The following is a 25,020-nucleotide window of genomic DNA, read 5'->3' as shown; positions in this document are numbered from 1 at the left end:
TTTCCCTGTAATGAGAATGAGTATTCCTTTAATATTTTACATGTTCATGATTTGCAAAAACCATTAAATTACAATGCATAGGTTCCACCTGGAAAACATTTACTGTATTAATATCATTCTGTCTAAGCAATAAGTTTTAGTGAAGGTAAAAAAAACTGACATCTGTGGTCACTTTAATAGTAAAAATAGGATATAGTAAAATACATGAAGATAACATGTCTTACACGCTATTAAAGCAATGGAAGCTTTGAAAGCTTAAAATGATCTGTTTCAGACGACTGAATGTAAACCTCTGTTAAAGTAATTACAGGCTAAGGCAGTTTTGTTTATTGAACAACACCTCCGTAAAAAATGCACTTATAAAAGTTGGTTATTGTTTCTTGGTTTGTGTTAATTTCTTTTAGTTTGTTTTATATATTTTCTTCCTGATCCTTTTCCAGGATACACATGATCTTGAAATATTTGGTTAATAGACTTGTCATCAATTCAAAACAAAGTCAAAATGTAGCATGAGTTATTATAAACTGGGAACAGTTCTTAAAATAGAAATGATAGTACGCCCAACATTATAAGCCTACTGCTTCATGAACTACTTACTGAATGGCGGCATCTGCCAGCTGAACAGTTCGTTTATATTCTTACCTTATACCAGAAAGGATTTTCAAATTGCTCAGCATTAATATAACTTAGCAAGATCACGAAAGTGGTAAAGAAAATAGAGGAAAGGGAGGTAGGAGCATAATGTAGATTGATTTCTTGGGGAATTGAAAACAAATACTTTGTATCAGTTACAATTTGATAACTGCCAAAACCTAGGAAAACCTTGTAATCAGTGCCTGTGTGTGCCAGATAATTAAGGTATTGTTGACAAAAATCGTATATACTTATCAGTGCTAGATAGATAGATTGATTGATTGATTGATTTGATTGATTGATTAATGCACTCAACACTGTGGACTCTGAAAGACTAGCGAGTTTTAAAGATTCCCCCCACCCCGCGCCAATTTTTACCAAAGCCTCAATTTGATGTCAACAATTGAAGTCAACGTTTTGATTTGATTAAAAGACTAAGTAGACAAGAGACCGATGAAGCCTTGACTTTAAAAACCTACATGATTCGGTGCAAAACAGTAGGTTTAACTTTAGGATCTTAAATTTATTTTATTTTTTGATACAGTGTAGTGGAGTTTAGCTGCCCGATCTCGGCTCACTGCACCCTCCGCCTCCCGGATTCTCCTTCCTCAGCCCCCCGAGTAGTTGGGATTACAGGCCCACGCCACTACAGCCGGCTAATTTTTGCATTTTCAATACAGACGAGGTTTCACCATGCTGGCCAGGCCGGTCTCGAACTTCCTGACCTCAGGTGATCCTCCCCATCTCCTCGACCTCCCAAAGTGCTGGGATCACAGGTGTGAGCCACCGCGCCCGGCCAGGACCTTAAATTTTTATTGCCACCATTCTTGGAGGCAACTGATGAGACACTTGAGGGAACGACTCCGGGTTGGTCACAGCCCCCAGGGTTCTAAGCACGGGATTGAGACGCTGCCTATAGACTGCCTGGCTTGCCCACGAGCCGAGGCGTGTGCGCCTGCGCCTGTGTCGGCGCCTGTGCGAGCTCGACACTGGCCCGCCCCTCCCACTGCTCGCGGCTGGTCAGGGTGACTGCGCACGCGCGGCTGGTGAGTGACGCTTTCGGGCGCGGACGTGGGGTTGACTGCGCGCAGCCGAGGGGTTTTGGACTCGGTTAGGTTCCTTTTGCATGTTAGTTTCTCACCTTTTCCAGCACTGTAGTGGTGGAAAGCTTTAATTAGCGGTGGCTGGCGGATGCCTGAGGGAAGGCGCTGGCGCCGGCCTGAGAGGGGACCCTGGTTGCCGATTGGGCGCGGCCGGGCCTCGTGTCCTGGTCGCCGGAACGGGCCGCGTCCTATGCCGCGCACATTGGCGCCCGGGCCTTAGGCAGCCTTGATGCTGAGGGGGAAATTAACCCCCAGGCTATGGCAGCGCGGGAAGGCCTCCCTTCCGAGCAGAAATTGGACTGGGCCTCTGTCCTTTCCATCTTTGCCCTCAGAAGTTCTCAATGCCGGGCCCGGCTTTACTGTGCGCTCCTGGAGAGCGGGTATCCGCAGCGCCGGTTGCTGGAGCTTCTGAGGCGGGTCCTCTGCCGGGTGCCGGGGCTTGGGAGGTGGAATAGACTAGGACGCAGGCGACTTTACTTGAAAAAGGGCAGTAGCTTCGGAGGTGCGGGAGAGATGCTGGGATGTTCGTGGGTCTCTAGCCGGAGGAAGCCACATGTCAGACAGGAAGGTCTTCCTGATAGGGGTTTTGATGGGGTGTACGTTACAACGTCGCACTGCACACCTGCGACCTGCATTTAACTGTAAGCGTTACTTCCTTTTAAAAGTTAATTTTAAAACAACAGAAATAAATAGAATTTTGAAAAGCAAGAGAGAACTGTTTGAGGCAGGGGGACTGAAAGATGCAAAGAGAATGAAAAACTTTGGCCCTTTTCTAGATGTAAATTGGATTAAGGGTAGAATCATACAGCAATCTACAAAAAATATTTGGAGAATATCTAGGCCTTCCCCATTCCTAGAGGGAGCGTTGCTCTCCTGCGGTTTCCTGGAGTCTGGAGTGGCTCCTAGGTTAATCCTCTCTCTGCTAGATCACACTGTCTTAACCTAATTTCACGCGAGAATGATTGTGGAGATTACAGTATGGTGGTTTTGCCCTAAGTAAATGTGATAACATGGAAATTGAGTAATTGTATACAAAAAGAGACTAATCACAGCCCATCAGAAGCTGGCTAACCCCTGCTTATGCTGCAAGCCAACATGTCCGCCCCTTTGCTCATGCTGTTCCATCTTCTGGAATCGTCACTCTTCATCCTTACCTTTTCCTCAGGCCGAGTTGACGCTCCACCTGCTCTTTCACGCCTCTGCCCACTCGCCCTCTACTCTGATCCCATGGTGTGAATGGTGCTGCCCTGTAGAGGGCCTCCACCTTACCTTTGGTGTTCGCCATGTGTATGCCTAACCTAGAGTTTCTCAACCGCAGCTTGTAGGGCAGGATACTTCTTTGATGTGGAGCTGCTGTCCTGTGAATTTTAAGTTCAGCAGCCTCTATGCCAGTAACAACCTCCTTTCCATTTATGGCAACCAAAACTGTCTCCAGGCATTGCCAGATGTCAAAAGGGCTCCTGGTTTTATGAGAACTGCTGATCTAGAGTGTGAGCCACATAAGGTCCAGGATCAGTTTAATAATAATGTAATTATGATATAATCCATAGGTAAAAGTTTTTAAAGAAAAAAAAATTTTTTTAACTGCCTCTTGTGGTGCAGGGCTACCCCATAGACAGTATGCCCAGAGTAGCCATAAAAATTTTTTAAAAAGAATAGTAATAAAACAATACTTCACAGCACTTTTGGATTTGAAAAAAATCTTGCAACCCCCCCTTAGAAATTCTAAAAATAATAAAGATGATAAAAATAGTAACTTAAAACATAGCTAAAAATAGGTTCACTTCGTTTAAGTTTTTTTTTTTTGAGATGGACTCTCCCTCTTGTGGCTCAGGCTGGAGTGCAACGGTAAGATCTCTGTTCACTGCAACCTCCATCTCCCCAGTTCAAGTGTTTCTCCTGCCTCAGCCTCCCGAATAGCTGGGACTACAGTCACCCTTCACCACGCCTAGCTAATTTTTGTATTTTTAGTAGAGATTGGGTTTCACTATGTTGGCCAGGCTGATCCCAAACTCCTGACCGCAGGTCACCTGCCCGCCTCGGCCTCCCAAAGTGCTGGGATTACAGATGTGAGCCACCACTCTTGGCCATTTCATTTAATCTTTAATGTTTATTTTGCTAACAGATTTCATTTACTTCATTAGAAGAAGTGATGCACTTTTGAACTCGCTTTAACAATGCAGAAAACATTCTATGATTCCGAAAATTGCCACCTGTGCTCTCCATGTGTTCCTCCATTAATCTTATTGTCATTTAACATTTATTTCATATATATGTTTTAGTCTGTCTCTGCCTCTCTAGAATGTAAGCTCCAATAGCATAAGGACTTTGAGATTCATCACCAAAAACAGTGCTTCCTACATGGTAGAAAATGAATATCAAAGGAATGGATTTGGTACACTTTAAACTTTTATTTTGGGATCAAATTCTTGGGTTGGAACTTAATCGCTTTTTACAGCTATGAAGGTAGACAATTTTAGGCTGGGCACAGTAGCTCATGCCTGTAATCCCAGCACTTTGGGAGGCCGAGGCAGGCAGATCACAAGGTCAGGAGGTCAAGACCATTCTGGCTAACATGGTGAAACCCCATCTCTACTAAAAATACAAAAACTTGACCCAGCATGGTGGCTCATGCCTGTAATCTCAGCACTTTGGGAGGCTGAGGTGGGCAGATCACGAGGTCAGGAGATCGAGACCATCCTGGCAACATGGTGAAACCCCATCTCTACTAAAAATACAAAAATTAGCTGGGCGTAGTGGTGTAAGCCTGTATTTCCGGCTACTCGGGAGGGTGAGGCAGGAGAATTGCTTGAACCAGTAAGGTTGCGGTGAGCCAAGATCATGCCACTGCAATCCAGCCTGGTGACAGAGTGCACACCCCTGTAGTCCCAGCTACTTGGGAGGCTGAGGCAGGATAATCGCTTGAACCTGGGGGGCAGAGGTTGCATTGAGCCAAGATCATGCCACTGCACTCCAGCCTGGGCGACAGGTGAGACTCGTTCTCAAAAAAAGAAAGACAATTTTATTCAGTTGCTCTTTGGAATTCCTTGTTTGAAGTCAACTGGTTCTTTGCTAGTTTTCATGTTTTATTTCTAAGTGATTAGCTAACAAGTTACAGGCTGTTACTTAAAAACCCTTCTTCAGAGATGCAGCTGTAGAAAGTACTAATAACAATGAAATTGGCTGAGCATGATGTCTCATGCTTGTAATCCTGCCACTTTGGGAGAACAAGGTGGGTGGATCACTTGAGTCCAGGAGTTTGGGACCAGCCTGGGCAACATGGCGAGACCCCCATCTCTACAAAAATTAGCTGGGCATTGTCGAATGCACCTGCTAATCAGGAGGCTGAGGTGGGAGAATCGCTTGAGCCAGGGAATTTGAAGCTGCAGTGAGCCATGAGCACATCACTGCACTCTAGCCTGGGCAACAGAGTGAAACCTCTCAAAAAAAGTGTTACTTCTATGTCAAGGATAAATACATATGCATATATGTGCATGTATTATGTATCTGCATATGTATATGGACACACTCATGTATATACACACAAACACACTTTAATTTTTCTGTCAGTTCTAGGCAGTATTGTACTGCAGCCTTTATTAGGAACTTGTACTCTTAGATTTTGCCAGGCAACATTGGTTTTTAATAATTCCCTGATTTTTTTCCAGAATGAAAAGAACTCACAATTCTAAAATACCAAAGTGAAACCTTTTAGTTGTTTGCAGATCATTTTGCCATGTTTTCTCAGTTCAGCATGCAGACAAGCGATTCTCTGGAATTTCTACTTGGAAATTTTCCAGCCTGTTAGGTCCTAGTATGCTTTCCTGAAAATGTGTTCTTTGTGCTTATTGCAGTAAACTAGAACTATTCATTTCAAGCGTTCATACCATTTTTTGGTGGGACTTCTATAGTCAACACCTGTGTTGACTGAAATTATTTTTAAGTATATAACCTTAACAGGAGATAATCCATCTCTTTTCATCTTATAAAACTAAATAATATACCCATTAAGCAACTCCCTATTCTTCCCTCCCTCCAGCTCCTAGCAACCACAATTCTACTTTCTGTCTCTGATTTTGACTACTCTCGGTACCTCATATAAATAGAGTTATGCAGTTTTTTTTTAAATGACTGGCTTATTTCACTTAGCATAATGTCCTCAAGGTTTATCCACATTGTAGCATATATCAGCATTTCCTCCTTTTTCAAGGGACTTACATTCCTTTTTCCTATATTCATGCTTGCTGATTCTTTCTTTTGCCTGCTCAAAACTGCTTTTAATTCCTCTAGTGAGTTTTTCATTTCATTATATTTTTCAGCTTCAGTATTTCTACTTAGTTTCCTTTTGTTTTCTGTCTCTATGTTTTCATTTTGTTCATTCAACATTTTCCTCACTTACTCTACACTTTTCTTCAGTTATCTGAGAATCATTAAGATAGTTACTTTAAAGTCTTTGTCTATGAGGCCCAACCATCTAGCCTTTCTCAGGGTTGGTTTCTGTTGATTTATTTTTTTCCTTTGAATGGGCTGTACTTTCCTGTTTGTGTGCCTTGTAATTTTTATGTTGAAAATTAGGTATTTGAATCTAATAATGTGATAACTCTGGAAGCCATATTGTCCTTGTCACCAGATTTTGCTGGGTTTTTGTTATTTGTGAGGGGTGGTGGTTGTAAACTGTCTTTTGCTGCGGATCAGCATGGGTTGTAAACTTGAAATCTTCTTAGTCTTTTCTGAGCCCCTGCCTTTCCCTGTGTGAATTCTAAATTCCCCTGTATATGCAGTTCTGTTTGAATGTCTCAGTCCTTAGATATCTGGGTTCCCAAAGGGGTAAACGAGAAAAGTAAAAGCACTGGGGAAAGGTGCTGGCCCTTTAAGTCTGATGGAAGTCATTTTAGCCAGAGGAAGAGGGGCTTGCAACAATGACTGCCACCTATGTCTTTGGCTGTTTTATAAGCAGCAGCAAAGGCAGTCAGAACAGATATTCCAATATTAGGGATAGGTGGCTTCTGTAAGTTTTATGCAAGGTGTTTCTAGAATGTATGGATAGCCAAGCTGCTCCTGGAACTATTCTCTGTTTACTTAGATTTTGTATTTGCCTAGTTGACATACATTAATTACAGGGACAAACTAAAGGACAAAGTTGTTTGCATCATCTTTTTAACCCCTCTCTTGTGGGTACACAAAACACATATCACAGACTTCCCTTTAACAACCGTAGAATGTCTGTTTTTGCTTTATGCCCAATAGGGGATGTCCCCACCTATATTTTTCCCAATGACTTAGCAATAAAGCATGGTCTCAGGTCCTCTCTCTGCTTTTTTGGACTCTGCTTGTGACAGAGTTTTATGTGGCCCCCTGTGGCATACCATGTCCCTCCTTTCTGGGGAGAATTATAACATTAATCTTTTCAATGGCATTGATCTTTCCATTCTCTCTGTCACCTTTATAGATAAGTAACACAAAACAAGAATGCCTGCATAGCTGCTTGTCAGGGGGCTGGAGGGTACCTGCTGCTGAGCAGAGAGCTGAAATTCATTGAAATTAACCATTATTTACCATCCAAGCCTTCCAATAGACTCTAGAGCAGGGGTGTCCAATCTTTTGGCTTCCCTGGGCCATATTGGAAGAAGAATTGTCTTGGGCCACACATAAAATACACTAACACTAACAATAGCTGAGAATCTGGCCAAGATGGCTGCAGTGCAAGCCTGAGTACCAGAGAAAATAGAGAAAGAACTCTGGGTATCTGCAGAGGGACCTCCTTAATAAACTACTGGAAGAGAGGGAAAGAAACATCTGAAAACATTTGAAGGAACTGTACATGACTCATTCAAAATCAAGAATAGTATCTTTTCTACCAGCTGGACTGGAAAACCTCATAATTTAGGGGGCATTGGATAGAGTACTTCAAAGTACTTTTGCCTCAGTAGTGTGTAATCAGTCTAGACTAAGTGCTCTGCTCTTATCTAACAGTAGAGACTTGAAAGAATCAAATGTTTCTAAGTAAATAAACTACATCCCAGTGCAAATCTTAAGAATACTTATATAGGAATGCAGAAATATACAATATACAAGTTAAAATTCACAATGTCTGGCATTCAACAAGAAAATTATCAGACATGTAAAGAAGCAAGAAAATAGAACCCATAATGGGAAAAATCAGTCCGCTGAAACTGACCCAGAGTAGATATATGTTGGAAGTAGCAGACAAGGACACTAAAATATATTTATATCCTGTGCTTTCAAAAAGCTAGAGGAAAGATTGAACATGTTAGCTAGAAATATGCAAATAAAGACACATGTAACTTTTGGTGATATCTGAGATGAAATGTCTATGGTAAAAATTACACTGTATGGGATTAATTAGATACCAAAAAATAGAAGATTGGTAAACTTGAAGACTAGAAATAGAAGCTATCACAAATGAAATACAAAGAGAAAAAAGTTTAAAATGAAGAAAGCGTCAGAGAGTTGTAGTATAATATTAAGCTACTACATACATGTGTAATTGGAGTCCATGAAAGGGAAGGGAGGCAGAAGATTACTTGGGAAATAATGGTCAGTTTTTCCAGATTTGGTGAAAAACTGTAAACCCACAGATCCAAGAAGCTCAATAAACACAAAGAACAAGAAACATGTAAAAAAAAAAAAAAAACACACCAAGGCACATCATAGTCAAATACCCAAAAAGAGTAATAAAGAGAAAAATCTTAAAAGCCATCAGAAAAGAAAGACTTGACAAAAAATAAGAATTACAGCCGATTTTATGTGTGGAAACAATGCAGTGAATAGACAGTGGAGGACTATATTTAAAATACCAAAAGAAAACTTTTCAACCTCAAATTCTATACCTACAGTTAAATAGACATTCTCAGAAAAAAAGCTGAGCAGTGTATCATCAGCAGAAATGTACTACAAGGACTGTTCAAGGAAGTCTTTCAAGCAGAAGGAAAATGACCCCAGCTGGAAAAATCTCTACAACTGAATAAGAAGCTAAATATATGCGTTTTTAATTTAACAATGTAGTGTGGCATTTGTAACAAATGTAAAAGTAAGATGTATGATATAACAATAACAAAGGTTTGGAGAAAAGAAATGGATTTATATATACTTTTATAAGTTTTGTTTTGTGGGGTTTTTTTTTTTTGGCCTCCTGGGTTCAGGCAATTCTCTTGTCTCAGCCTCCTAGGTAGCTAGGACTACAGGCTCCTGTTATCACACCCAGTTAATTTTTGTACTTTTAGTAGAGATAGGGCTTCACCATATTGGTCAGGCTGGTCTCACACTCCTGACCTCAGGTGATCCACCTGCCTCAGCCTCCCAAAGTGCTGGGATTACACACATGAGCCACCACACCCAACCGTATACCATAATTCTTAAGCAACCTCTTAAATAACAAAGAGTCACAGCTAGTAAGCCAACAATGGAGAAAGAAAGAGAGTCATAAAATGTTTTCACTACTCTGTAGTGAATATACACACACACACAGACACACACCCCACATACACACACAAACTATAGGAATATACAGCATTATATACTATCTAATGATTGGACATTTCAGTTGAGTTTATTTTTTTTCTATTACATATTTCTGCTTTTAGCATCTTTTCATATATTTACATGTCTACTTGATGTTAGACTTCTTAATTGTGGTCAGTCTGGTAGGTGTAGAGTGGTATCTTATTATGATTATACTTTGCATACTCTGATGACGAGATTGAACACCTTTTCATATGATTTTTTATTATTTGTACATCATCTTTTATAAAGTGCCAATTGACATATTTTGCCTGTTTGTCTTTTGGTATAAAAGAATTCTAAAAAAAAAAAAATTCAAGAAACATATGTGAAAGCTAGAAAATGAAACAAGATTGAAAACCAAGGGAAGAAACAGCAAATAATGAAATAGCAAGGTTATGCACAATATATCAATAATAACATTAAGTGTAAAAGGTCCAAATGTACAAATAAAAGAGCTTATCTGTAAGGATCTCTTTAAAAGAAAACTGTGCTGTCCGCAAGAAACTTCAAAATTAGGTGTGTATGTATTGAAAATGAAAGGAAAGGAACATACATACCATAGAAACTTTGTTTATAAAGACATGAGTACTTTTATTGATAACAGGTAAACTAGACATAAGAGTAAATAAATCACCAGGAACAACAACAGAATTACATAATATAAAAAGAGTGAATTCATCAAGAACGAATAACAATTCTAGACATGTATGCACCAAATGAGAACAATTTAAATTACATGAAGCATGAAGTAAAAACTGGTAGAACTGAAAGGAAATAGACAAATCCACAATTATAGCTGGGTACTTAATTCCCTCTCAGCAACTGATAGATGGGAAACCAGCAAGGATATGGGGGACTTAATAACACCATTAACCAAACAATATATTCACATTTATATAACCCTTCACCCAACAACATCAAAATACACATTATTTTCAAGTATTCATGGAACATTCACCAACATAGACCATATCCAGGGACATTACACCAACTTCAGCATTTTTTAAAAGTGTTGAAATTATTACATGCTTGAAAACCTAACAAAAATCTCTAAACACTTGGAAATTAAACAGTGTACTTTTAAATAATATATGAGCCAGAGATAAATTTAAAATTACACTGAACTGAATGAAAATGATTGAAAAAGTATAAAAATTTCCTGGGATGTTGCTAAAAGGGAATTTAAAGCACTAAACACTTAAATTAGAAGAAAGGTCTCAAAGCAGTATGCTAAACTCCCAGATCAAAAAGGTAGTTAAAAGCAAAATAAATGCAAATAAACAAGGAAGGAAATAAAAGGCAGCACTAATAAAATTGAAAATAAAGTCAATGATGCAAAAACTTATTTTTTAAAAGAGATGAATAACATTGATGTACCTTTAGTAAGAAAAAAGAGAAGATAGAAATTACATTAGGAATTAAATGGGAATATTAGTACAGATCCTAAAGACATTAGAAATAATTGGGGACCGGTACAAACATCTCTATACAAATAAATTTAATAACTTAGATGAAGTGGACAACTTCATTGAAACTACAAACTACCAGAACATACCCAATATGAAATTGATAATGGCAGTGGCTCACACTTGTAATCCCAGCACTTTGGGAGGCTGAGGCAGCCGGTCACTGGAGGTTAGGAGTTTGAGACCAGCCTGGCCAACATGGTGATACTCTGTCTCTACTAAAAATATTACAAAATCTTTACAAAAACTCTGTCTCCACTAAAAAGATTATTACAAAAATTATCCAGGTGGGGTGGTGGACACATGTAATCCCAGCTACTTGGGGGACTGAGGCTGGAGAATCACTTGAACCCAGAAGGCAGAGGTTGCAGTGAACCAAGATTGAGCCGTTACACTCCAGCCTGGGTGACGATAGCAAAACTCAGTTTCAAAAAAAAATTCAGGCCTTAAATGTTAGGGCTACTGTAACGAAATACCATAGACTAGGTGGCTTAAAAATAAAAGTAATGGCAGAAACTTCAATTACCTTTGCACCAACCTAATATCTCCAGATACAATTACAATGAGGGTTACCACTTTAACATATAAGTGGGCTGGGTGGTCAGTTGAGTCCATAGCATATGATTTCACTAAAAAATGTTACCAAATGTTTATTGAATTGCACTGATTATACACAGTCTATTCCAGAACATAGAAGAGGAGACATTTCTAGTTCATTTGATAAGACCAATATTACCCTGTTACCAAAACCAAGGATAATGCAAAGACAGAAAACTATAGACCAGTATACCTCAAGAAGATAAGTGCCGAAATCATGAGCAAAATATTATTAAATATGATACAGCAATACATAAGAATTATATACCACAGTTAAGTGGGACCTATTCCAGGAATGTGAGACTGGTTTAATAGAAAATCAGTCAGTTTAGGCTGGGCGCGGTGGCTCACACCTGTAATCCCAGCACTTTGGGAGGCCGAGGTGGGTGGATCACAAGGTCAAGATCGAGACCATCCTGGTCAACATGGTGAAACCCCGTCTCTACTAAAAATACAAAAAGTTAGCTGGGCATGGTGGTGCGTGCCTGTAATCCCAGCTACTAAGGAGGCTGAGGCAGGAGAATTGATTGAACCCAGGAGGCGGAGGTTGCAGTGAGCTGAGATCGCACCATTGCACTCCAGCCTGGGTAACAAGAGCAAAACTCTATCACACACACACACACAAAAGGAAAATCAATCAGTTTAATTTACATCAAGAGATTCAAGGAAAATCACATGATCATATAAATTGATGTCAAAAAGTTATATGAAAATTCAATACCCATTAATGACCAAACCCAGCAAACTACTAATAAAGGGAACTTCCTCATCTTAATATAGAACATCTACTGGCTTGGTCCTGTGGCTCATGCCTGTAATTCCAGGAGTTTGAGACCAGCCTGGGCACTAAAGTGGGACCCACCCCATCTCTACAAAAATAAAAATACTAGCTGGGCATGGTGGCACATGACTGTAGTCTCAGCTACTTGGGAGGTTGAGGTGGAAAGATCACTTGAGCCCAGGGAGTTGAGGCTGTGTCATACTTAATGGTGAAAGATTGAATGGTTTCCCACATAAAATATGGGACAAGTGTAGGATATCTACTCTTATCACTCTTAGTCAACTTATTTGAAGTCCTGGACAGGTGTGGTGGCTCATGCCTGTAATCTCACCACTTTGGGAGGCTGAGGCAGGCAGTCATCTGAGGTCAGGGGTTCGAGACTATCCTGGCCAACATGGCGAAACCTCATCTTCACTAAAAATACAAAAAAAAGAAAAGAATTGGGAGGCGGTGCCAAGATGGCCGAGAGGAGGCAACACCAGAATGCAGCTCCCAGCAAATGAGACACAGAGGGCTAGAGGACTTCATGATTCCAAGTGAGGTGCCAGGTTCATTTCAGGGGGACTGGAAGGACTCTGAAAGTAGCCCAGGGAAGGAGACAAAGCAGGGTGAGAGCTGCTCCGGGAGAACAAACCAAGACAGGATGGGGCACGTCCCCACGTGGAACATGCAGCTGACTTGGAGGGTGGGGGGACTTCAATGCTCTGATTCAGATCCTGTGCTTATCTCATCCCTCCTGCAACCCACGGTCCATGAGAGCCCCATTAGACTGAGGGGCACTGTGGGTTGTCAATGCAAATCTGAGCGGCAGCTCCCATCTGGTGCCATAAGTTGTTGGCCGGAAGTTTGGACTGATGCCAGGAGGATGGAACAACCCGTCCCACAGAAAGAGACAGAGTTGAAAGCAGGGAAACAGGTCATAATGCCTTGCAGGCCCCACCCCCCACAAAACTCAAACTGAAGCCTGAATGCCAGAGAGCTTGGCAGTGAATATACCAGTTTGGCCCCAACCAGGAAGATTGAGCTCAGGGTAGGAGAGATGCCACTGGGAAGGTGGGGCTAATTTCACCTGCAAACAAACCCCAGGGGAAGACCACCCACCCAGGAACCTGACTGAATCCGAGGCAGCCCAGCAGCACCTCTACAGGCCAAAAAAGATTTAGCTCCAACCACAACAGAAAGGATGTCCACTCAGAGATTTCTCCCAAAATCACCAACTTCAAAGATCAAAGGGAGGTAAATCCATGAAGATGGGAAAAAAACAGTGCAAAAAGGATGAGGCCTTCAAAGACCAGAACACCTCTTTCCCCCCAGGGATCACAACTCCTCAGCATCAAGGGAACAAAACAAAACAGAAAATGAGTTTGATGAATTGACGGAAGCAGGCTTCAGAAGGTGGATAATAACAAACTTCTCTGAGTTAAAAGACCATGTTCTAACCCAATGCAAAAAAACTAAGAACCTTGAAAAAAGGTTAGACAAAATGCTAACTAGAATAACCAGCTTAGAGAAGAACATAAATGACTTGATGGAGCGGAGAAACACAGCACGAGACTTCACGAGGCATGCACAAGTTTCAACAGCCGAATCAATCAAGCAGAAGAAAGGATATCAGAAATAGAAGATCAAATCAATGAAATAAAATGAGAAGGCAAGATTGGAGAAAAAATAGTGAAAAGAAATAAACAAAGCCTCCAAGAACTATGGGATTATGTGAAAAGACCTAATCTACGCATACCTGAATGTGACAGGAAGAATGAATCCAAGTTGGAAAACACTCTTCAGGATATTATCCAAGAGAACTTCCCCAGCCTAACAAGGCAGGCCAACATTCATATCCAGGAAATACAGAGAATATCACGAAGATATTCCTCAAGAAGAGCAACCCCAAGGCACATAATCATCAGATTCACCAGGATTGAAATGAAGGAAAAATCCTAAGGCAGCCAGAGAGAAAGGTTGAGTCACCCACAAAGGAAAGACCATCAGACTCACAGTGGATCTCTCAGCAGAAACTCTGCAAGCTAGAAGGGATTGGGGGCCAATATTCAACATCCTTAAAGAAAAGAACTTTCAAACCAGAATTTCATATCCAGCCAAACTGAGCTTCATAAGTGAAGGATAAATAAAATCCTTTACAGACAAGCAATTGCTGAGAGATTTCATCACTACAAGACCTGCCTTACAAGAATCACTGAAGGAAGTACTAAACATGGAAAGGAACAACTAGTACCAGCCACTGCAAAAACATATCAAATGGTAAAGAACAGTGATGCAATGAAGAAACCACATCAACTAATGGGCAAAACAACCAACCAGTAACAAAATGGCAGGATCAAATTCAAACATAACAATTTTAACGTTGAATGTAAATGGTCTAAATGCCCCAATCAAAAGACACAAACTGGCAAACTGGATAAAAAGTCAAGACCCAACAGTGTGCTGTATTTGGGAGACCCATCTCACATGCAAAGACTCACATAGACTCAAAATAAAGGGATGGAAAAAGATCTACCAAGCAGGAGTAGTAATCCTAGTCTCTGATAAAATGGACTTTAAACCAACAAAGATCAAAAGAGACAAAGAAGGGCATTACATAATGGTAAAAGGATCAATGCAACAAGAAGAGCTAACTATCCTAAATATTTATGCACCCAGTGCAAGAGCACCTGGATACATAAAGCAAGTTCTTAATGACCTACAAAGAGACTTGGACTCCCACACAATAATACTGGAGATTTTAACACTCCACTGACAATATTGGATAGATCAAGACAGAAAGTCAACAAGGATATCCAGGACTTGAACACAGATCTGGACCAAGCAGACCCAATAGACATTTACGGAACACTCCACCTGAAATCCACAGAGTACAGATTCTTCTCAGCACCACATCACACTCTAAAATTGATCACATAATTGAAAATAAATCACTTCTCAGCAAATGCAAAAGAATGGAAATCATAACAAACAGTCTCTCAGACCACAGTGCAATCAAGTCAGAACTCAGGATTGAGAAAAGCACTCAAAACTGCACGATCACATGGAAACTGAACAACTTGCTCCAGAATGATGAATTTATAAACAATGAAATGAAGGCAGAAATAAAAATGTTCTTCGAAACCAATGAGAACAAAGACACAATGTACCAAAATCTATGGGACACATTTAAAGCAGTGTGTAGAAGGAAATTCATAGCAATAAATGCCCATGTGAGAAACAAGGAAAGGTCTAAAATCGACACTCTGTCATAGAAATTGAAAGAGCTAGAGGAGCAAGATCAAAAAAACTCAAAAGCAAGCAGAAGACAGGAGATAACTAAGATCAGAGCAAAACTGAAGGAGATAGAGATTTAAAAAAAAAAAACCCTTCAAAAAATCAATAAATCCAGGAGCTAGATTTTTGAAAAGAGCAATAAAATAGACCGCTAGCTAGACTAATAAGAAAAGGGAGAAGAATCGAATAGATGCAATAAAAAATGATAAAGGGGAGATCACCACTGATTCCTCGGAAATACAAACTACCATCAGAGATTACTACAAACAGCTCTTTGCACATAAACCAGTAAATCTGGAAGAAATTGATAAATTCCTGGACACTCGCACACTTCCAAGACTAAGCCAGGAAGAAGTGGAAACCCTGAATAGACCAATAACAAAGTCTGAAGTTGAGGCAGCAATTAATAGCCTACCAACCAAAAAAGTCCAGGTCCAGACAGGTTGACAGCTGAATTCTACCAGACATACAAAGAGGAGCTGGTACCATTCCTGTTGAAACTATTCCAAACAATACCAAAAGAGTGAATCCTCCCTAACTCTTTCTATGAGACCAATATCATCCTGATACCAAAACCTGGCAGAGACACAACTGAAAAAGAAAACTACAGGCCAATATCCATGATGAACATTGATGCAAAAATCTTGAATAAAATACTGGCAATCCAAATCCAACAGCACATCAAAAAGCTTATCCACCATGATCAAGTAGGCTTCATCTCGGGGATGAAGGCTGCTTCAATATATGCAAATCTATAAACATAATTCATCACATACACCACATGATTATTTCAATAGATGCAGGGAAGGCCTTCGACAAAATTCAACAGCACTTTTATGCTAAAAACTCCATAAACTAGATATCGATCGAATGTATCTCAAAATGCTAAAAGCTATTTATGACAAACCCACAGCCAGTATCCTACAAAACGGGCAAAAACTAGAAGCATTCCCTTTAAAAACTGGCACCAGACAAGGATACCCTCTCTCATCACTCCTATTCAATATAGTATTGGAAGTTCTAGCCACAGCAATTAGGCAAGCAAAAGAAATAAAGGGCATTCAATTAGGAAAAGGAGAAGTCAAATTGTCCCTCTTTGTAGACAACCTGATTGTATATTTAGAAGACCCCATCATCTTAGCCCAAAACCTCCTTAAGCAGATAAGCAACTTTGGCAAAGTCTCAGGATACAAAATCAACATGCAGAAATCACAAGCTTTCCTATACACCAACAACAGAGAAACAGCTAAATCATGAGCAAACTCCCATTTACAATTGCTACAAAGAGAATAAAATACCTAGGAATACAACTAACAAAGGATGTAAAAGATCTCTTCAGGGAGAACTACAAACCACTGCTCAAGGAAATAGGAGAGGACATAAACAGATGGAAAGACATTCCATGCTCATGGTTAGGGAGGATCAATATTGTGAAAATGGCCATACTGCCCAAAGTAATTTATAGATTCAATGCTATCCCCATCAAACTACAATTGACCTTCTTTATGGAACTGGAAAAAAACACCTTAAACTTCATATGGAACCAAAAGAGAACCTGCCTAGCCAAGACAATCCTAAGCAAAAAGAACAAAGCTAGAGACATGATGTTACCTGACTTCAAACTATACTACAAGACTACAGTAATCAAAACAGCTTGGTACTGGTACCAAAACAGAGATATGGACCAATGGAACAGAACAGAGGCCTCAGAAACTATGTCACACATCTACAACCATCTGATCTTTTACAAACCGTACAAAAACAAGCATTGGGAAAAGGATTCCCTGTTTAATAAATGGTGTTGGGAAAACTGGTTAGCCATATGCAGGAAGCTGAAACTGGACCCTTTCCTTAAACCTTATACGAAAATTTACCCCAGATGGATTAAAGATTTAAACATAAGACCTAACACCATAAAAACCCTAGAAGAAAACCTAGGCAACACCATCCAGGACATAGGCACAGGCAAGGACATGACTAAAAGACAAAAAGCAACGGCAGCAAAAGCCAAAATAGACAAATGTGATCTAATTAAACTTAAGAGCTTCTGCACAGCAAAAGAAACAATCATTAGAGTGAACCAGCAACCAACAGAATGGGAAAAATTTTTTTGTAATCTACCCATCTGACAAAGGGCTAATATCCAGAATCTACAAAGAACTAAAGCAGATTTACAAGAAAGAAAAAAGCCCATTCAAAAGTGGGCGAAGGATATGAACAGACACTTGTCAAAAGAAGGCATATATGCAGCCAACAAACATATGAAAAAATGCTCATTGTCATTGGTCATTAGAGAAATGCAAATCTAAACCACATTGAGATATCATCTCACACCGGTTAGAATGGCAGTCATTAAAAAATCTGCAGACAACCCATGCTAGAGAGGATGTGGAGAAAAGGGAACACTTTTACATTGCTGCTGGGAGTGTAAATTAGTTCAGCCATTATGGAAGGCAGTGGTAATTCAGCCATTATGGAAGACAGGATCTAGAAATAGAAATTCCATTTGACACAGCAATCCCATTACTGGGTATATACCCAAAGGATTATAAGTTGCTCTTTTATAAAGACACACACACATATGTTCATTGTGGTGCTGTTTATGATAGAAAAGGCCTGAACCCAACCCAAATGCCCATCAATGATAGACTGGACAAAGAAAATGTGGCACATATACACCATGGAATACTGTGCAGCCATAAAGGACGAGTTCATATCCTTTGTAAAGACATGGATGAATCTAGAAACCATCAATCTCAGCAAACTGTCACAAGAACAGAAAGCTAAACACCACATGTTTTCACTCATAGGCAGGTGATGAACAATGAAAACACTTGGGCACAGGGAAGAGGACAGCACTCACTGGGCTAGGTGTGGGGGTGGAGGCAAGGGACAGCAGCAGGGCAGTGAGGATGGGGAGGGATAACACCAGGAGAAATGCCTGAAGTAGGCAACAGCAGGGGTGGGGGGGTTGGGGGATGAAGACAGCAAACCACCATGGCATGTATGTACCTATGCAACAATCCTGCAGGATGCAGGATGTGCACATGTATACGAGAGCCCAAATACAATTTTTAAAAAAAGGAAAAAAATTAACTAGGCATGGTGGTGGTTGCCTGTAATCCCAGCTACTCAAGAGGTTGATGCAGGGAGAATCACTTGAACCTGGGAAGTGGAGGTTGCAGTGAGCAGAGATTGCACCATTGCACTCCAGCCTGAGCGACAGGGTGAGTCTCCATCTCAAAAAAGAAAAAAAAAAGTCCTAGTCAGTGCAATAAGGCAAGAAAAGGAAATAAATGGAATCTAAATTGGAAAGGAATAAATAAAATGATTTGTTTACAGAGATGATTTTCTAAGTATAAAATTCCAAGAAATCTCTAAAGGATCTACTGGAAATAATGTAAGAGTTCATCATGATTACAGGATACATCAAAACACAAAAATCAGTCTTTTTATATATAAACATTTAACACATTGAATCAAATTTGAAACAATTCATTTACAATTGCCACCTCCACCTGATCCCTTAAACTAAATAGGAGTAAGTATAACAAATCTTGTGTAGGACCTGTGTGTTGAAAATTATAAAAGACTGATGAAATAAATCAACGCTGAACTAAATAAATGGAGAGATGTGCCATGTTTTACGGATTGGAAGGCTCAAAACAATAAAGATGTCAATTATCTCTAAATTGATATACAGGTTTAACATAGTGTTTATCAAATTCCCAGGAATTTTTTTTTGTAACTCTACACAAGTTTATATTCTAAACCTTATATAGAAAGGCAAAGGAACTAGATTAAAACATTTTTTGAATAAGAAGAGTAAAATATGAAGAATCACGCCATCTGATTTTAAGACTCAATATTCAGCTTCAGGCATCAAGAATGGTATGTTCAGAGTAGACACAGATTAATGGGACAGACTGATTTTTGGCAAAGGTGAAAATGCAATTTCAAAAATAGCCTTCTCCACAAATGTTGGAGCAATTGCACATCTGCACACAATAACAACAACAGAAAAGAACTTGACCTAAAACTTTATCTTATGTAAACAGTAATTAATTCAAAATGAATCATAGATTAAAATATAAAATTCTGTACGTAATAGAAAAAGTTTTACTAAACTTCTGTGGGGCCAAATGCAATGGTTCATGCTTGTAATCCCAGCACTTTGGAAGGCCAAGGCAGGCAGATCACCTGAGGACAGGAGTTTGAAACCAGCCTGGCCAACATGACAAAACCCTGTCTCTACCAAAAGTATAAAAATTAGCCGGGTGTCATGGCACACGCCTGTAATCCCAGTTACTTGGGAGGCTGAGGCAAGAGAATCACTTGAACCTGGGAGGCAGAGGTTGCAGTGAGCCAAGATTGCTCCAGCCTGGGAGACAGTGAGACTTTGACTCAAACAAAAAAACTTCTTTGGCACCCAGTGGTTGACAAGTCCTTCTTAGCACCAAATGCAAAGTCTGTAAAAGAAAATGATACATTGTGCTATATAGCAAGAGACATGAGCAGAAATTTCGCGAGAGATAAAAACAGATGGCAAATATGAATATGAAAACATGTTCAACATTAAGTACTCAGGAAATGCGAATTAACACTGCCATGAGATAGCACCAACCACACACATATTGAGACAGCTAAAATAAATACCAAATCCTAGTGAGGATGCAAAGGAACTGGATATCTCAGGTACTACTGGAGGGAATGTAAAATGGTACACTCAAAAAAAAAGTTTGGGGCAATTGCTTACAAAACTAAACGGAACCATTTAAAGAAAGACTACATATTATATGATTCCATTTGTAGATGGGATTTTCTGTCCAGAATAACCAAATACATAGAGACAAAGTAGGTTAGTGGTTGCCTAGGGCTAAGTGTGGACGGGGAGATAGGGATGCACTGCTAATAGGCATGGGATGTCATTTGGGAGTTTTGAAAATGTTCTAAAATTTGATGGTTGCACAACTCTGAATATACTAAAAATCATTGAATTATACAATTTTTTTTAATCTTTATTTTTTTGAGACAACATCTTATACCATTGCCCAGGCTGGAGTGCAGTGGTATGATCTTGGCTCACTGCAACGTATGCCTCCAGACTGAAGCAGTCCTCCTATCTCAGCCTCCCATGTTGCTGGGTCTACAGGCACATGCCATCACATTCAGTTAATTTTGAAAAACATTTTTGTAGAAAGATGGTCTCACTGAATTTCCCAGGCTGGTCTTGAGGTCCTAGGGTCAAGTGATCCTCCTGCTTCAGCCTCCCAAAGTTCTAGGATTATAATCATGAGCCACCATATTCCACCTGAATGGTATACTTTAAATAGATGAATTGTATGATATGTGAAAATGTCTCAATAGAGATGTTTTAAAATTTGCACATTTCACTTCAAAAGGTATTTCAAAAACAAGCTACATGATTGCAGAGAGAATCCTGGCTTCTCTCTGCAAAGTAAACTTCATAGTACAGGGATTCAGTTCTTCATTTGATGAAATCCTCTTTTATAATCTATCATCATGAAATACGTTTTTTGATGTTCCCAACACATTCTAACCATAAAATCCAACATCATACTCATGAGCATTTATCCAGAGAAATGAAAATTCCTATACAATGTACAGGAATGTTCACAGCAGCTCCATTTGTAATAGCTTAAAATTAGAAACAACCCAAATGTTTTAGTGGGTGAATGGTTAAGTCAAGTGTGGCTATACTATGGATTACTACTCATCAATAAAAAGGAATGAACTATTGATACAACAGCCTAGGTAAATTTTAAACCATGCTGAGTGAAAAATGACAATCTCAAGTTATGTAATGTGTGATTCCATTTATCTAAAATTCTTGAAGTGACAAAATTATTGAAATGGAAAACAGATCCATGCTTTGCGTGGGTTAAGAATGGAGGGTGAGGTGGGAGAGGATGGGAATGACTTTAAAGAGATAGTACAGCTAATCTCTGTGGTGCTGGAATATTCTCTCTCTTATCCATGGAAGTGTTTCATGAATCTACACGTGTGATAGCATATAGAACTGTACACATGTGCACACACATGTGCAAATGAATGTGTGTAAAACTGGTGAACTGAACGAGCTCTGTGGATTGTATTCTTAATTTCCTGGTTTGGCATTTCATTACAGTTATATAAGTTGTTATCATCGTGGAAAAATAGGTGGAAAGATACATGGGATCTCCGTTATTTTTGCAACTTCCTGTGAATCTAATTATTTCAGAGTAGAATGAGAATAGTTTAGGAATGAGAATTGGGGTAGAAATATTTATGTCCAAATTATTAGATTCCTTTCCAAAAGATTATGCCAATTAATTTTGTTATCTAAATTAGAGAGTATACCAATATCACTACATTCTCACCAGCATTAAGTATTTCCATTGTTTTGATTTACTTGTTTTGTCTTTGTATTCTTTTTAATTTTATTTTTTAGAATATGTATATTTTTTAATTTTTAAAACTTTTACTTTTAATGTTAGATTCAGGGCATATATTGTTCAGGTTTTTTACATGGGTATATTGGGTGATGCTGCTGTTTGGGTTTCTAGTGAACCCATCACCCAGTATTGAACATAGTATCTGATAGGCAGTTTTTCAGACCTTACCCCACTCTTTCCCGCTTTTCTTTGGAGTACCCAGTATCTATTATTTCTGTCTTTATATCTGCTTATACCCATTTTTTAGCTCCCATTTACAAGTGAGAGCATGCGGTATTTGGTTTTCCGTTTCTCTTTTAATTTACATAGGATGATGGCCTCTAGCTTCATCCATGTTGCTGCAAAGGACGTGATTTCATTCCTTTTTATGGCTGTGTACTATTCCATATTGTATTTGTGCCACATTTTCCTTATCCATCCCGTCATTAATAAGACACTTAGGTCGATTTTATGGCTTTCCTACTGTGACTAGTCCTGCAATAAACAAAGTCCAGGTGTCTTTTTGTTTTCCATTGGATTGATCTAATTTACATTCATACCAACAATGTTTAATCATTCCCCTTTCTCCATATCTTTGCCAACTTCTGTTATTTTTTGACTTTTTAGTAATAGCCATTCTGACTGGTGTGAGATAGCATCTCATTGTGATTTTAATTTGCACTTCTCTGATAATTAGTGATGCTGAGCATATTTTCATGTTTCTTGGCCACTTGTATGTCTTCTTTTGATCGTGTCCTTTGCCCACTTTTTTATAGGAGTCTTTTTTTTTTCTTGTTGATTTAATTAAGTTTCTTGTAGATTCTGTATTTTAGTCCTTTGTTGGATGCATAGTTTGCAAATATTTTTTTCCCATTCTGTAGATTGTCTGTTTACTCTGTCGATTGTTGCTTTTGCTGTGCAGAGCTCTTTAATTAAGTCCCATTGTCAATTTTTGGTTTTGTTGCAATTACTTTGAGGTCATAGTCATAAATTCTTTTCCTAAGCCAATGTCCAAAAGAGTTTTTCTTAGGTTTTCTCCTAGAGTTCTTGTAGTTTGAGTTCTTACATTTCAGTCTTTAATACATCTTGAGTTAATTTTTGTATCTGGTGAGAGGTAGGCGTCCAGTTTTACTTTTCTGCATATGGCTAGGTAGTTTTCCCAGCACCATTTATTGAATATATCCTTTCCCCATTGTTTATTTTTGTTGACTTGGTTGAAGACCAGTTGATTGGATATGTGTGGCTTTATTTCTAGGTTCTCTATTCTATTTCATTGATTATGTATCTGGTTTTTTACCTGTACCATGCTGTTTTGGTTATTATAGCTGTTATAAGTAAAATTTTAATGCCGCAAAAGAAATACCACTTGAAGATGAATCTTCTCAGCAAGGCAATTTACTTCTATAGTAGGGTGTGGCTTACAGATGGAGCAATGGTTAGCGCATACTTGGATAAGGGCAGAAAAGGGGTACTTATTCCTGATGGGAGTCACCTCTAATCCTGTGTCATTCTCTTACTGGCTAGGGTTAGACAGCACCGGCTAGACTAATCCCAATTGGCTATTTTAAAGAGAGCAGGGGTACTAGCTGGAGTGGCAGGGTGGGTGGTTTGGCAGGAAGGATGGTTATGGGCAGGTCAGAACAGGTTGCCAGGGGTGATCTAGGTCAAAGCAGGTGACTGGAGCAGGTAATCAAAGCAGGTGACTGGAGGAGGTAACCGAAGCAGGTGACCAGGATGAGTCAGGATGGAGCTGGAGTCTGGGGGAACGATGTGAACTACTGATCAGAACTGGTGGAGAAGGTTGTTTATTGAAACTACAAGGAAGCTAAACTTTAAAATGGAAGACAAATAACTGAACATACTGACACACTGATTCTTTGAAGAGAAATTTGGAGCTCATTGTATCAAATAATTCCCTCCTCTTGAATTCTCCTTACATCTCTTTCTCTTCAAACTTCCTTAACATGTCTTGGCTTAGTTGTTCTGCTTGATTTTCTAAAAGAAGAAGCTGCTCTGAATAAGGTGGGGGATAGTTAAGGGAGGTTTCGGTAAGTGTTGCTTTTATGAGTCTCTGCACCAACCCACGTATGCATGGTATGACACAACACCCGACAAGGATGAGTACACCCACTGCGGCTGTGAGAGAAGTAAGAATTGAGGCTATGATTCCTTTCCATTTACTGAACCATTTTTCTAGCCACCCTGTGAAGGGGTCATTTACCCTCGAGTTGCTGGCTAACTCACTGGACAGAGCAGTCAGACCTTGGAATGCCTTTGTTATACTTCCATCAGGGACGGTATTGTTTGTGATGAAGGTACAACACTGAGTTTTAATTATGACACAGACTCCTCCTCCTTCTGCTAATATTATGTCGACGGCTATTCTGTTTTCCCAAGCCATCTGGCTAGTAGCCCCTAATTGTTCAGCTATTCCTTTAACAGCATCTCTAGTGCAGCTAATAAACCACTGTTGGTTGTGATAAATGTAATTTATCCAATTGACATTTTTGTTAATTGTCACCTACCAAAATATTGACTAAAATCTTGCAGCTATTTGAACTTGGGCTTTAAATTTATCTTGTACTCCTTGTGGGACTCCAATTGCATCAAAATAGATGTGAGAGTTGAAAGACCCATGAGGGGTTTCTCTTGCTTCACGATGTATTTTTCCTTCCTCTGGTTGATGAAATGCCAGAGTGAAAGGGATAGCCAGTTGGACTAGAGCACAAGTGTCACTCCAGTTACTTAGCAGAGTGTCCAGTAAAGATCTTACCCCAATACCACCACATGTCTGCTGGTGGATGAACAAGAGCTGATTGATTGGTAAGCTCTTGAAAAGTCTTAAGCTCATTGCATCCGTTTAGGTCTCCAAGGAATGCTAAGTTTCCTCCTGGTGGTGAGAGACACGAAGTGAACTCAGTGTCTGGAGACAGAAGCTGGATGGCCCTCGGGGGCTGACCTGCAGGGTATTGAACTTCGAGATATAGCAGAGAGAGGAGAGAGCTTGGCACAACTTGTTGCCCCAGGCTGTAGAATCCTGGAAAAGAGCTACCTTACAGCCCATGCCTAGACGGCTGGAGGACCATCCTAGTGGAAAGGGGATGATCTGGGCCTCTGGCCTGCCCTGTGCACAAGCATAATGATTGCTTTCGTTTAACATGTAGACGGAATATTTGATCCATTCCAACCAGGTATTTGCATCTTGA

At 39.7% G+C, this 25,020-nt stretch overlaps 1 protein-coding gene and 1 long non-coding RNA gene across 5 annotated transcripts in view; one reads left to right on the top strand and one right to left on the bottom strand.

Moving 5' to 3' along the window:
* Positions 1-1,141: 1,141 nt before the first annotated feature.
* LOC144582750 (uncharacterized) lies at positions 1,142-3,077 on the bottom strand. The gene is made up of 2 exons (XR_013536153.1): positions 3,006-3,077; positions 1,142-2,375 (listed from the first exon to the last, which is right to left on the bottom strand). It is a non-coding gene; the product is annotated as an uncharacterized LOC144582750 (long non-coding RNA).
* The window catches only part of EEF1AKMT1 (EEF1A lysine methyltransferase 1), a 92,129-nt gene continuing 68,756 nt past the window's right edge, over positions 1,648-25,020 (top strand). For 3 of the 4 annotated variants that reach the window (XM_035302322.3, XM_035302321.3, XM_008998002.5), the window contains exon 1: positions 1,648-1,679. The gene's annotated coding sequence lies outside the window, so the exon portion shown is untranslated. Of the gene's footprint in view, positions 1,762-25,020 lie in introns of all 4 variants that reach the window. The other variant, XM_054256690.2, reaches the window with a different exon arrangement.

The sequence above is a fragment of the Callithrix jacchus genome, chromosome 5 (assembly GCF_049354715.1).
Source record: "Callithrix jacchus isolate 240 chromosome 5, calJac240_pri, whole genome shotgun sequence".
Taxonomy (NCBI): domain Eukaryota; kingdom Metazoa; phylum Chordata; class Mammalia; order Primates; family Cebidae; genus Callithrix; species Callithrix jacchus.
The sequence above is the reverse complement of the archived record's forward strand: the minus strand, read 5'-3'. Positions and strand labels throughout refer to the sequence as shown.